The following is a 12,509-nucleotide window of genomic DNA, read 5'->3' as shown; positions in this document are numbered from 1 at the left end:
TTAATCATAATTATTCATTTGTGCCTCTTTTTACATGTGTGTGAGCATGTATACGCCCAGACTTATTTAGGTATTTTTTTAGGTATTCAGTATGACTATTTCCCCCTTTTGAATGCAAGCTCCAGGAGAGCAGGAGAACATTGTTTTGTTTACTACTATCTCCTTAGCTTAGAAGAGAGTCTGTCACATAATAGTTGCTCCATAAACTTGTTGAACAAGTAAATAAGTGAATGTATCTATGTTTTAATATCAACCAGATGATACTACAAATGAATCAAAATATATGAGTTACAGAAAAAATATGTGAAAGGATCATGTGATCTACTACCAGTGTATCCATAGTAGGAGGATAAAATTTTAGTGAAAATAAATAATTGTTTAGATGTCTTAAAATAATTATGTCATTCATATTATTTTCTTTATTGTCTAGAGCAGAAACTTAGGTCTCAGCAAATCTGGGTGTGGGAAGAGCCCTCAAGGTTATATATGATAATATTCTCTGAGAGGTCAAATTTCAGACACCATACAAATATATTACAAGCCCTTTTCTGAATACGTGTTTCATATTTGAACAATTCTTAGCAGCTCCTAGGCTCAAAAGCTTGATTCTAAATGTACTACTGAACTTGAGCTTCCTGCTGGGAACACAGCAAGTGTCTTCTGAGCATAAGGAGGCTGAGAATCACATACCAACAGGAACAAGTGCCTTGAAGTTAAAAGGTGTTTGGAAATTGATCTGGTAGGCAATAATCTTCTATATCTAACTTGTGATTTACTCTAATTTTAAATTTTTTAACACATACTCTCTGAAACACAGGTGACTTCTGCATTTGTGTAATACTGGCAACCAAAGACTTTATAGTTTTCTCCCTCAGAAATTGATATAGTATTTTGTATGTTAACCATGCAAAGTCCTATGGCATGTTTTGTATTTAATATTTACTAAGTATTAAAGATACATAACTTATAAATTCTCCAATTACATCAATAAATCCAGATACAATAGTCATGCTGCAATTATAATTTTAGGTAAATCTGGGCTATTGCAAATATCATTAATGATAAATAAATATTTTTTAAATGAAAGATGGAATCTAAAAAATCCAAATAAAGATGGAGTCTAAAAAATGCAAATAAAAGAAAATAACTGTTGAAAAATGGCTAACTCTATGCTTAGTGCTCTTCCAGAAATCTGTTTTGTTTACTTGTTAAAATCAGTTGGAAGATAGCCGCAAGTTTTCAAGATAATTTATTTTTGTGTTTTGGTATTGTTTACCTGCTTGTTTTCTAAACCTGCCTTTTTGCTTATTTTGTGAGAAATGGCTTTACATCAAGTATTGTCCATCAAGCTATGGGTTCCAAAATATGAACTTGGCTTCTCACACAAGAAGGTAGGGCTCTTGGGCAGAATGTTGCTAACATTTCCCACTGGAATAAAGTTCTGGCAATGACTCCAGCTTAGATTCTGAAAGGAGGACCTCCCCATTTATTGTTCCGCCTTCAGAAGAAGTGATGGCTGAAGGAAGGAAACAAACTCATAAATGTCCCATGTGTCTGTCTCAAAAGAAAGACAGAAATGTCTTATATTTTTAGACTATAACCTACTCCTACTGCTCAGAAATGCAACCAGGCTTGAATAGATGAAATATATCTATAAAAATCACTGTCAAAATCTATATATTTAGCACCAAATGGCATGTTCTAGCAAATAATTCATTAACTAGCTTCAGGGTCAGTCAAACCATGTCACTCAAATAGTTTTTAAATAAGAGTAAATATTTAAAATGCTATCTTTTCCTTAAGGGCTGGCTCTGACTAGCTCTAACATATCCAAGAAATATGGACTTGGTAGGAACTATCATCAAGGTGAGACAATGAACGACCCTATTTTAAGAGAAGGATGAATTTTCTTTCTCCAAGTAACCAAACATAGTCAAAGTATTAAAAAAGTTAGTCAATTCATATAAGAAAAAAGCAAATTTATTTTCATTTAGACAAGACAAAAACAAGTATTTTTTTCCAATACAGTCAATGGAATAAAATTTTCACTATTCAGATCACTTATTTTATAACAAGGGGCAAATATTTGGAAATCTATGTCTTCAGCCACAAATATGTATATGCTGTGCTTCGGTTGTTGCATTTAGAATGAGAGTTGTTGAAATACAAGTTAATATCTTGAGATAGAAACTGCTATTATCATTATTATTATGGTGCCATTTATACAAAAATATTTCTCAAAGAAATCATCAGAATAAGCACCATCTGTTTCAGTTATCTATTATTTTGTAACAAACCACACCAAACATTAATGGATTAAAATAATAATCATTTATTTATTCATGACTGCCTTTTGGGCTGGCTCACTCAGATGGACAGTTTTCCTACCCTTGCTTGGTGTCACTTATACAGAAACAGTCACCTGGAGATTTGAACAGAGATCGATATTTCAAGATGGCCTCACTCATGAGTCTGGTGGTTAACTTGGTCAGTCAGGTATAATGCCCAGAATCTTCGCCATATAGCCTCTCTAGCAGGATAGCCCGGGTTCCATACAAAATGGCAACGGTGTTCCAAGAGATCAATCATGGAAATTCAAGGCTTTTTGAGGCTTGGGCTCAAACGTCACATAAAGTCACTTCTTCCTCATACCATTGATCAAAGCTATTTCAAACACCAGTCTAGATTCAAGGGGTTGAAAAACAAATTCACTTCCTGAAGGGAGGAATGAAAAATAATTTGTGGCCATGTTAAATCTTCCTCATTTCCATTTGTCTTAATACAGAATGTTCAAATATTTTTATTTTGGAAATTTTAAACTCATACTATTAAAAATGGGGACAGAAAATATATCATTCGCATATTGTCCAGCCACTCTTGTGCTTTACAGTCCTTCTAGAATAAGCAAAGATAGTATTTGAAGAGTTTATTATTGAGAAAACATAAGGTCATAACTTCATAAAGACATCAATTGGCTTGTGATTAATTAGGTGTGAGTTGATCATTTTGGGGTGACCTTAATGACAAAATATAATTTTTCAGAAATGATCATCACAGAAAACTCAATTTTATTAGATCTATAAATATTTTTCACAAGTTCATAATATTTTAAAATATATGAGGGATATGATTTTCATGTGTATAAGGGGGACCTTGATAAACAAGGTAGCTTATTAAGCTTAAATGTTTGCAACTTTGTATCAGAAGACTAATGCAGTTGGTACCTGGACTATACTTTGAGGAACAGTGATTTTAACAAATATGCTTATCAGAAGACAACCCCCAGAAAATATGAGTAATAAAAGTAGGAGTTAAAACAAACATATTTTAAATGGTAGATAGTATATTATTTAAAATATTTCTCAGGTAGTTGAACCTATCACTATTACTATAGAAAGAATCAGTCGTAAATTTAAATGTGATTCATGCTTCTTGTAAGAGTTTGAGCTAAAAGACATTTGACTTTAAGAATATGAGATTTGGGGAAATGACTAAAAGAATTTTCTCTTTTTCAAAATATATTACTAACATTTAAATATTCCTGATCAAGTGATGTTTGAAGATAAACTCTAAATACATATTAGTAAAATCTAGTTACTTAGAATCTTAAATTAGCTCAGGTTGTGAAAACTCAGTTTCCTATTATGTGGGCCACTTAAAGAAAACCAGGACTTTATTTTGTTTATTTTTTATTTATGTCATTTGCTGATAAACCAGTTATTATTTACGGAAGCTAGGTAGACAAAATGGTGAGTTTGAAGGTATAAATTACTAGATATGAAAAAACTCTCCAAGTTAAGATGTTATCTCCATAAATCCTCTCAGCCAACATGGGAATCAAAGCATTCCTAGTTCAAGCCATATTTGTGACATGCTGTATGGGCTGTGACAACCAAGTCCAGAAACACAAGTTAGGGAACAACAACAAAAAATAAATAAAAGCTTTAAGTTGGAAATCCTATAACTTTATTTGTTTTCACCCCCACTGGGCTTCATGAATATTATTTTAACATGTTAGTTATCCTAATTGTTGTGTCTATGCTTAAATGGCAAATAATGATTTTCTTCCCACTTTTTAATTTCATTATAATTAATAATCACCCAAAATGCCTAAACTGCCATTCTGATTATTTTTGGAAAATAAAATGAAATGCCATCATTACTCAAAAGTTGTCAATAATTATCTTTTCTAGTATTGCTTTATTTATACACTGTACATGTAAGTTGTTTTTCAAAAAGGATTTATTTTCCATGAAACAGAAATGCTCATCTCTGTAACCGAAAGCACTAAGACAGGGCTTTCATACACACCAGCATATTTAAATGCAGCCTTAATAGGTCATCATCTCCAGATCTTGCATTGCAGTGTGAGACATCGAACGTTGCCGTCAAGCTCTTAGCCGACTTGGGGTTAAAAAATACACATAGTCGTTTACATGAACCTTAAACAAACTTGCAGCAGCATTTTTCTTTCAGTGGACTGACATTTTTCTTTATGTTTCGTCAGTTATATCTGAGTGATCAGACAGCCACTACACGTGCTACACCCACCAGGATTATTATCTAGACCAAAGGCCCAAAGCTCATTGTAGTAGGCATGTAATTCTTTACAATGCATGCCACGTTAACTGTGTTGGGTTATCTATTCAACAGCTGACTGAGCTGGGCTCTCAAGCTCTTCTCAACAACCATGTAAGAAGCGATGACAATTGTACTACTTCATAACAGCTGCATGGAACTCTGACACACACTTCACAGCAACCAGTCATCTATATAAACCAATTTCAAGAGCAAAATTGCATGGTGCCTCCACTCTGTTATAAACACAATGATATCCACTCAAAGCTGATAAATGCACTACATTTCTCTGGAGCTTAAAAGAATAAGTTCTTTGCATCTGAGATTTCTTTCCTACAAATTAAGCTTCTTTTTGTCCTAGCTGTTAATTTAGAACTTTACAAAGAACCAGACAATTTAGATTTTGAATATCTGTAAAATAAAGAAACTTCGGTATTAATATTTTGGTTCTTCAACTAAATGCTCTTTTACTATTTTTTTAAGTGTATGTGCCAGACTTTCCTTCCTGATGATCTGAAGCAGAATGCAAAAGGAAGAAGTAATTAAGGTTTAAAATACTTAACCAATGCCATAGCAATTTGCCAGTTAATTACAGTATCTTTTCATAGGATTAAACAATACAATCCTTATTATTGAATAAAACATCTACAAGCAACTTGGAGACCACTGTTAAAAGGCTTAAATGTTAACTACTCTATGTTTGGTGAATAATGAAGCTTTGGTGAATCCGTTAATAATTGCAAGAGATTCAAGTAACATAAAGGGTTTGCTAATATTTTTAAATACGTACTTGTATTACCAACATATTTTTAAATGAAGCTTGAAAGGACATGGGTAAACATTATGCATGGTTCCAGAAAATAGACAGAAACTAATTTTTTTCATGTTTATATCAGTGACAAATATATACATATAAATGTGTATATATGTACAATATTTTAATATTTCAGAGATTAGAAAATATATACACATGTATTTTCATTTTCTTCAACCCAACAATTCTAAAGGGAGTCAGAAGAATGGAATATGTAGACTAAGAGAAGAGTGAACATATTTCATTTCATAAGAAACATAATTCACTAAATCATAATTTATTAATATATTGGAACTTTATTACAGAGAAGAATTCAGTTTATGCTTCATGGAGTTTACTGCTCAAAGAATTGGAGATAGCATATTATTGTACTATTTGAAACAAAACCATCTTATGGAATAATAGTAGCATTGCCAATTTGTTAATGTATACTACAGGCTGACATAATTTCTGGCATCATTTAATAACACTTATAAGTTATGACACTATCCTATAATGATAAATATTAATTTTAGAAATGGGGTCCTATACCAAGTTTCATTTAAAGGGCTTCTCTGCCCTGAAAAAAAGAAAAGTGAGCACAAATTATCCAATGCATAGGACAAATGAGGGTAAATGATTTTCCACAACCATGTGCCAAAATTCTGGCTATCAATTATTTTCATTTATTTATTTTTATTATTGAATTTCTTTGACTACTTTGGTAATCTCCAATGGGAGGAAATTAAGACTCTCTGAGGTTAACTGTCTTTCCTAAAATGAAACAGATTAACAAGGAAAAAGAATCTGGTTACTGGCCGTAAATTCAGGGTTCTATCCACTGCACCACACTGTTTTTAAAGGGGTTGTTGATGAAAAACGGAGACCTAAAGACACAAGGAAACTTGAATAATATGATTCAAGTACAAATATTAGGACAAACAGTTATTTTGCCTCCCAAGTAGCCAGTGTGTTTTTCCCTATGGCAAGTACTTTTCCCACAAGAACTAAAAATAATTACCTGTAAGGAATACAATACTTTCTCGTGGAATCCAGGCACTGGCAAGATAACTAGACCTCTCAAGGAGTTCAACCCAAGAGCTATAAAATCAGGAATGGAGATTGCTCTCGCTGCCTTCTCTCTTTCTCTGGAGATGGGTGTTTCTGTGTTAGTGGACTAGTCCAGGTCAGCTAGGTTGGGAGAAAGAGTACAAGTGGGGAAAGAGATGGTACAGCTTGATGACTTGAAGCTCAAAAGAAGAAGGTGGGCTTTACACATGGGACAAAGCAATGGTCTAGATGTCTCCCTCCACAAAAGGAGCAATGAGGAAGATGAAACAGATATTTTGTGTCAAATGGCTACCCGGTTGTACAATTGCACTTCCCTCCAGGTGTTACCTATGCAAGAAGAGCAGCATCTGCATAGGTAGGCTGCTGAGGAAGTGCAGTACTTAAAAAAGAGTAGGGTTCCTATTAAGTTTATGGATGTGGAGGGAATGCTTCTTGAAAAGATTGAGGATGAAAGGGAGTTTTTATATACATAGACTGAGACAAGAGGAATTCAGATGAAAGGGTTGGGAGAAATGTAGACAGTGGGTAGAAGTAAGGAAGAAGCAATGCAGAGAAGTATAGGAAAGATTATTACTGATTAGAAGGGTCAGAAGTTTTGGGCAGTGGCCACAGATGACAGGGATATGAGGTATGTTTGAATTTATTGTCCTTGAGATTATGGCCCCATGTAGGCTGAAGCCTAGCAATTGTCAAAGACTTGATGAAGTAAGCAGACTGTGAAGCATTCAAACAGGACTTTGTTCAGATGATGTTCTGCTTGTTACTGAATATAACACCCCTTATTCTTCCCCACCATAATTTTGCAAAGACGAGAGAATTGTGGAACAGCTTGGGGGAAATGGTGTTTTGCAGATGCTTTTTGCTGTATCTCTTTGGCTGACAGTTATGCTTCAATTATTCCTTTCACTCATTGCATTTGTTTTGTGGTTGCTGTTTTCAATTGTTTTTTGTTTGTTTTTGAATAAGTATTATGTGAGCATATATATTGTGATACCAACACAAAATTGAAAAGATACAGAAGGACTTGGAATGAAAAGAAAATCTCCCTCTCCCTACTATCTGCCAGTGTAGTAGTTGTGATGTGTTGGATCTCACCCTCCACCGCCTTCCCTTTGCTGGAACTAAGACATTCATGCTCAAAGCTTCTGGGAATGTTGGCAGCTGAAAGCTCTCTCCAGTGAGTTTTTCTCATGGGCTTGTCCTCAGCTAAAGAGAGCCACCCAGCTCAAAGTCACACCTCCCAAAGGCAGACTGCATCTTATGACTGGTTGAGGCCAGGGCTATACAGACCCAGCCCAGCCCCTATGTGTCGAGTTGAGACAATCTGAAGAGCCATCTTAGTTCCAGAGCTTCCTGTACAATTAGGTAAAGCCTCTGTAATTTCTGTGACTAGACTGCAATTCCTGCCTCTGCCCGATTCTGTTTTCTTTACTCCCTTCCTGATATTCACCCCCAAGAACACTTCTTGCTCTTTCTGTCTCAGTGTCTGTTTCTTGGAGAACTCGATTACAGATACTCGGTATGACACCTTCCTTTCACAAACCACCATTACTAGTCAGTTTTTGAGAATAATATGAAAAAGAGGAGAACAAAGTTCCTTTCAAGGGATCTTTCCTGAGCAGCTACAAACAACATTGCATGAATCTCAAAGGAGGAAGATTGCTTTATAAACGTGTAACTATAACGTTAGGGTAAGTTCCTACTAGTAGAATTACTTGGGCAAAGGGTGTGTCCATTTTAAATTTGAAATACAGTACTCTTTAAAGAACTGTAACTTCTCACAGCAGAACTCTGAGTTGGCCAAACTGTATGTGAAGAATGGTTCTCACAATTTTATATTTATTTTTCTCATGGGAAGTGGTTTTGAAACAACTTTTTACATGATAATTTTTTAAAATTAACTAGGTACAAAATATTTTATTGTGTTGTTGACCTTTTTATTGATAGTCTGGACTTGATTTTCATATTATGGAAATCAAAAATTTTGTGTGTTAAGTTACAATGTTTTTCTTTGATTTCATTTATTATGAATCTTGCCATGCAGAATATTCCTATTGCTTATGTATTTATAGTTTCGATATTTTCTTTTTTGTCTTCTGAGTTCTGTTACATAAATAGAAATGATTTTACTGCTATGAGATTATTTTTAAAATCTAGTATATCTTCTCATAGTCCTTTTATAGATAGATCTTTTGTTTGTTTGATAGAATGTGGTCCATCTTGAGGTACATCTTGAGGTAGTAATCTAACTGTACAATTAAATTCTATTTGTTAATACTTTATTCGGGATTTTTATACCAATATTCATCTTATATGATTGTTTTGTACACTCTTTTGTGTGTTATTTATGTCAGTTCTATAGATGTATGTCACTTATGACAATATGGATTTTTTTTCTGTATATCCTGGAACAGCTGGTTCATTTGAGTTTTGACTTCTTAAGGTTTGGTATAATTTCTCTGTGAAACTAACTTAGCCTGGTACTCATCTGAGGATAGCTCTTTGGCCACAATCTCTGTATTTTATGTTATTTGTCTACTTAGATATACTTTTTTTCTGAGTTCACATTTAAATATTACTTATTTATATTAATTTCCTCTATCACTTTTGTTTGAATGTCATCTCTCATTTCATGTATATCTATGTTTTGTCAGTTTATTTTTAAGTAGGTTGGCTAAATGTTTATATTTTGTTGGTTCTTTTTGAAAGAAAAGAACTATTAGATTCATTATTGAATTATTTTTCTATATTATAATGTTAATCTCTGCTCTCTTCTTTATTGATTCCTTCCTCATGACTCTTAAGGTTTACTTTGGTTTCATTCTTCTAACTTCTTTAGTTGAGCCTTACTTTACTTTTTATTCTTACTTGTATTTTAATATAAATATTTAAGGCATACAGTTTTTTGAGCGTCACTTTAATTGACCATAGAGTTTAGATGTGTAAGTTTACGTTGTCATTATTTACTAGATATTTTAAAGTTATTGATTTGATTTTCTCATTGGCCCAAAAGATGTTTAAGAGATGGTCATTGTTTTTCATTTTTATGTTGCATGCCAGAGATTGATATTGTTGTTGTTTTCACTAATTAATTTTTTCCTAGGCTGTGTCTGGGTATTGATTGTTTTGCATCATTTTCTTTTTTACAATAAGATATGCCATTTTAATTTATAGATTCAGATTTTCTGGAATTTTTTAAAGCATATCTTTTTCTGTTTTTGTTTGTCATCTTCATGAATATCAAATATGAGTTAGCCATTTCTTATGACTATATACATTTTTTCTAATCTTTTAAAACCCTTATTTGCATTTTATTTCAAAACTCTTTTAACTCCTGCCTTTCCTGTTATCGTGGGGTTTTTTTTAGTGGGGGGGGGCTTTTTTTTTCAGAGATGAAAATCTCCTTTGAATTGCTTTCACTGTGGACTTCAATTATACATCACACTTTTTATAATCTTTCTCTGCTCTCCTGATTACTACCAGCTCATGGTTAGCTTTAATTTTTAATTACATCTTTCCTAAGCTTTTGTACATCTATTTTGGACTCTTAGTTTATAAAGGCAAATACTTCATAAAAGTTTAAATTTATTTATGTAACTCAGAGCAATGTTTTTGTTGCAATTTTTGTCTGCTCTATAAAAATGGTTTCCCAGCATGTGTCTTCCATGTGCCATTGTCTTTTGTTCCTTCTCCTATTTTTTCTTTGCACTGTCTTTTTATAAATATTTTATAAATATTATTTTATAAATATTATTACTCTACAGTCTGTGCTCATTTGTTTTTTATATTTATTTTTGAATGAATTGTTCCTGGAGAGGCTGTTTGGAGGGAGTCTATGTAGAGAAGGACCCATGTTCCAGAATAGCAGGAATTTTCCTTATGACACAAGCTTTTTACTTTTACTTTTTTCTAGCCACGTATACTGACAGTTATAACCTTCTTTCCAATGCAGTGTTTCTCTTTTTCTGCTTCACTGTCACAGTGCTTTTGAAACTACAGGTCTCTGTGAGACTCATCCCTTATGTCTGTGCTTCCTTTTCATGCCCCAGCATAGGTGCTGACTACCACTTGCAGCACACACCCATTCCATCATTCCATTACTCCAAGCTGCAGTTTGTTTGATTTGCTCTTCGGTGTAAACCTCTCTCTTTTTTTAGAGAACCCTGCTCTGCCACTTTGAGACCTCTTCTGACAGCACCGTCACATAATTGTTTGATTTTTCTTCTATTTAGCAGTGCTTCTTCACAAATTGTAGTTTGAGGTTGTAGTCGACTCCTAGTTTTGTCAAGGAAGAATATATGTTTCTGTTTCTTGCTCTCCTTGTTGTTTTGATGTTATTTCTAAGAAAAGAGGGGCATTTTATTTTTCTTCTGTCTTAAAAGAGGAAGTCTCCTTTACTTGATTTTGAAATGCACTGTTGGAATTTATTTTATTTTCAGAAAACGATAATACTTAGGCCCTAAATATGGTCAGATATTCATTATTATTATATAATTTAAATCATTTTAAGACAACTCTACTTCAGTAGAAATTGAAACTTAACATATTGGGAAGACTCTAAATTCTGTAATGTATCATACACATTAAAACATAGGCATTTGCAAATGTCCTTCAGTTCCTTTAAACCCTAATTTATTTCATAGCAAATATTTAGTTGATTAATGGAAAAGTAGTCTCAACTAATTGTTAGGTTGGTGTTCTACAGAGAATCTGCAAGACTCTTTCTACTCCATGGTAAGAAATGGTCAATGTTTGTCTTTTCTGGGCTTATTTGCAATGGAAATGGCTCATCTTTGATGCACAACTTTTACTCTGCTTTAACTATTAATTCTATTTATTACATCTGGAATTGAGGCATATATGCCATACACTTTGTGGGGGAGGAGGTATGAAAAAGGGTATTCTTTTTTCTCTTTTGTGATAGCCTGTGTTATAGCAGTAGCTTTCATTATCAGTTTGACAGGAGGGAAATGACTTACCTGTCCACTTCTTCATCTAGATTGAGATACTTTCAAAGTTCCCTGAAAACTAAATGGATAATGTCGCAGTGATTCAGAATAAATCCAATTATTTCCACTAAAAAAGAAATACTCCAATTTGGATTAGAACCATATGGTTTGGATATTAGAGTTTTGGCCCATATATAACTCATAATCCATTCCTCTCCTACCAATGTGTGCTAATTTACATTTCAAAACAGGGTGATATTTTAAAATCCTAAGATATTGCAAAAATAGGACTCAACTGAACCAAATTCTTTCTAAATTGAAAAAAGATGGATAATTTTAAATGAGAAATGCTTTATAGTTTGGATGCAACCAAAGTAATGTATTTTTTCTTCCTTAGAATAATATATTCTTTCACACCAAAATCATTACTATGTATCAAAATGCTAGAAACTATAATTCTGATGTGCTGCAGTATTCCCAAGCTGGATAATATTTTACTTGGCTATAGTATTAATGGAATTTTGGCCTCAACATATATTTTAGTGAAGGCATTGTCTTTCTATTTAGAAAAATAAAGGACCTCGGATGACAAGTTATTTCTTTTTTAATATAAGGGGAAAATCTTACTAGAGAGTAAAGTCTTGAAGAAAAACATTCTAAGAACTGTACATTTATAATTAATGTCTCGACCCAGTCCCTCATGCTTTTATTCTGAAGCTCACTTTTTTTCTAAGCAGCAGCCAGAATAAACACTGGCTTTGTCATGGGGCAGGCTAATATAAAGAGCCATATGTGCTCAATGACACAGCACAAGGAGACAGACACAGGCCTTTGCTATAAATTCTCCCTTTTAAAATTTAGATTGCCACACTTTTTTCCTTCTCTAGTTAATTTAAATCAGTTCTGCCTGTCAGCCTGTACCTGCCAAATAAAACATCCTAATCAAGTGTCTGGTGTGCAAAGCAGAAAGGTTTGGTCTGATGCTGGCAGACTTTTGTTTATTCCATCTCTATAACCATAATACCTCATGAAAGTCTTCGAAATTTTTACTAAGACAAACTAGATCAGGTATATAAAAGGAGGAAGAAAAGAGAGTCAGTCAATTATTATTATCAAAT

This window comes from Aethalodelphis obliquidens, unplaced genomic scaffold (genome assembly GCF_003676395.1).
Source record: "Aethalodelphis obliquidens isolate GAN/ISIS:26980383/991018 unplaced genomic scaffold, ASM367639v1 scaffold2, whole genome shotgun sequence".
In the NCBI taxonomy this organism is placed as follows: Eukaryota; Metazoa; Chordata; class Mammalia; order Artiodactyla; family Delphinidae; genus Aethalodelphis; species Aethalodelphis obliquidens.
Note: the sequence above shows the minus strand (reverse complement) of the source record.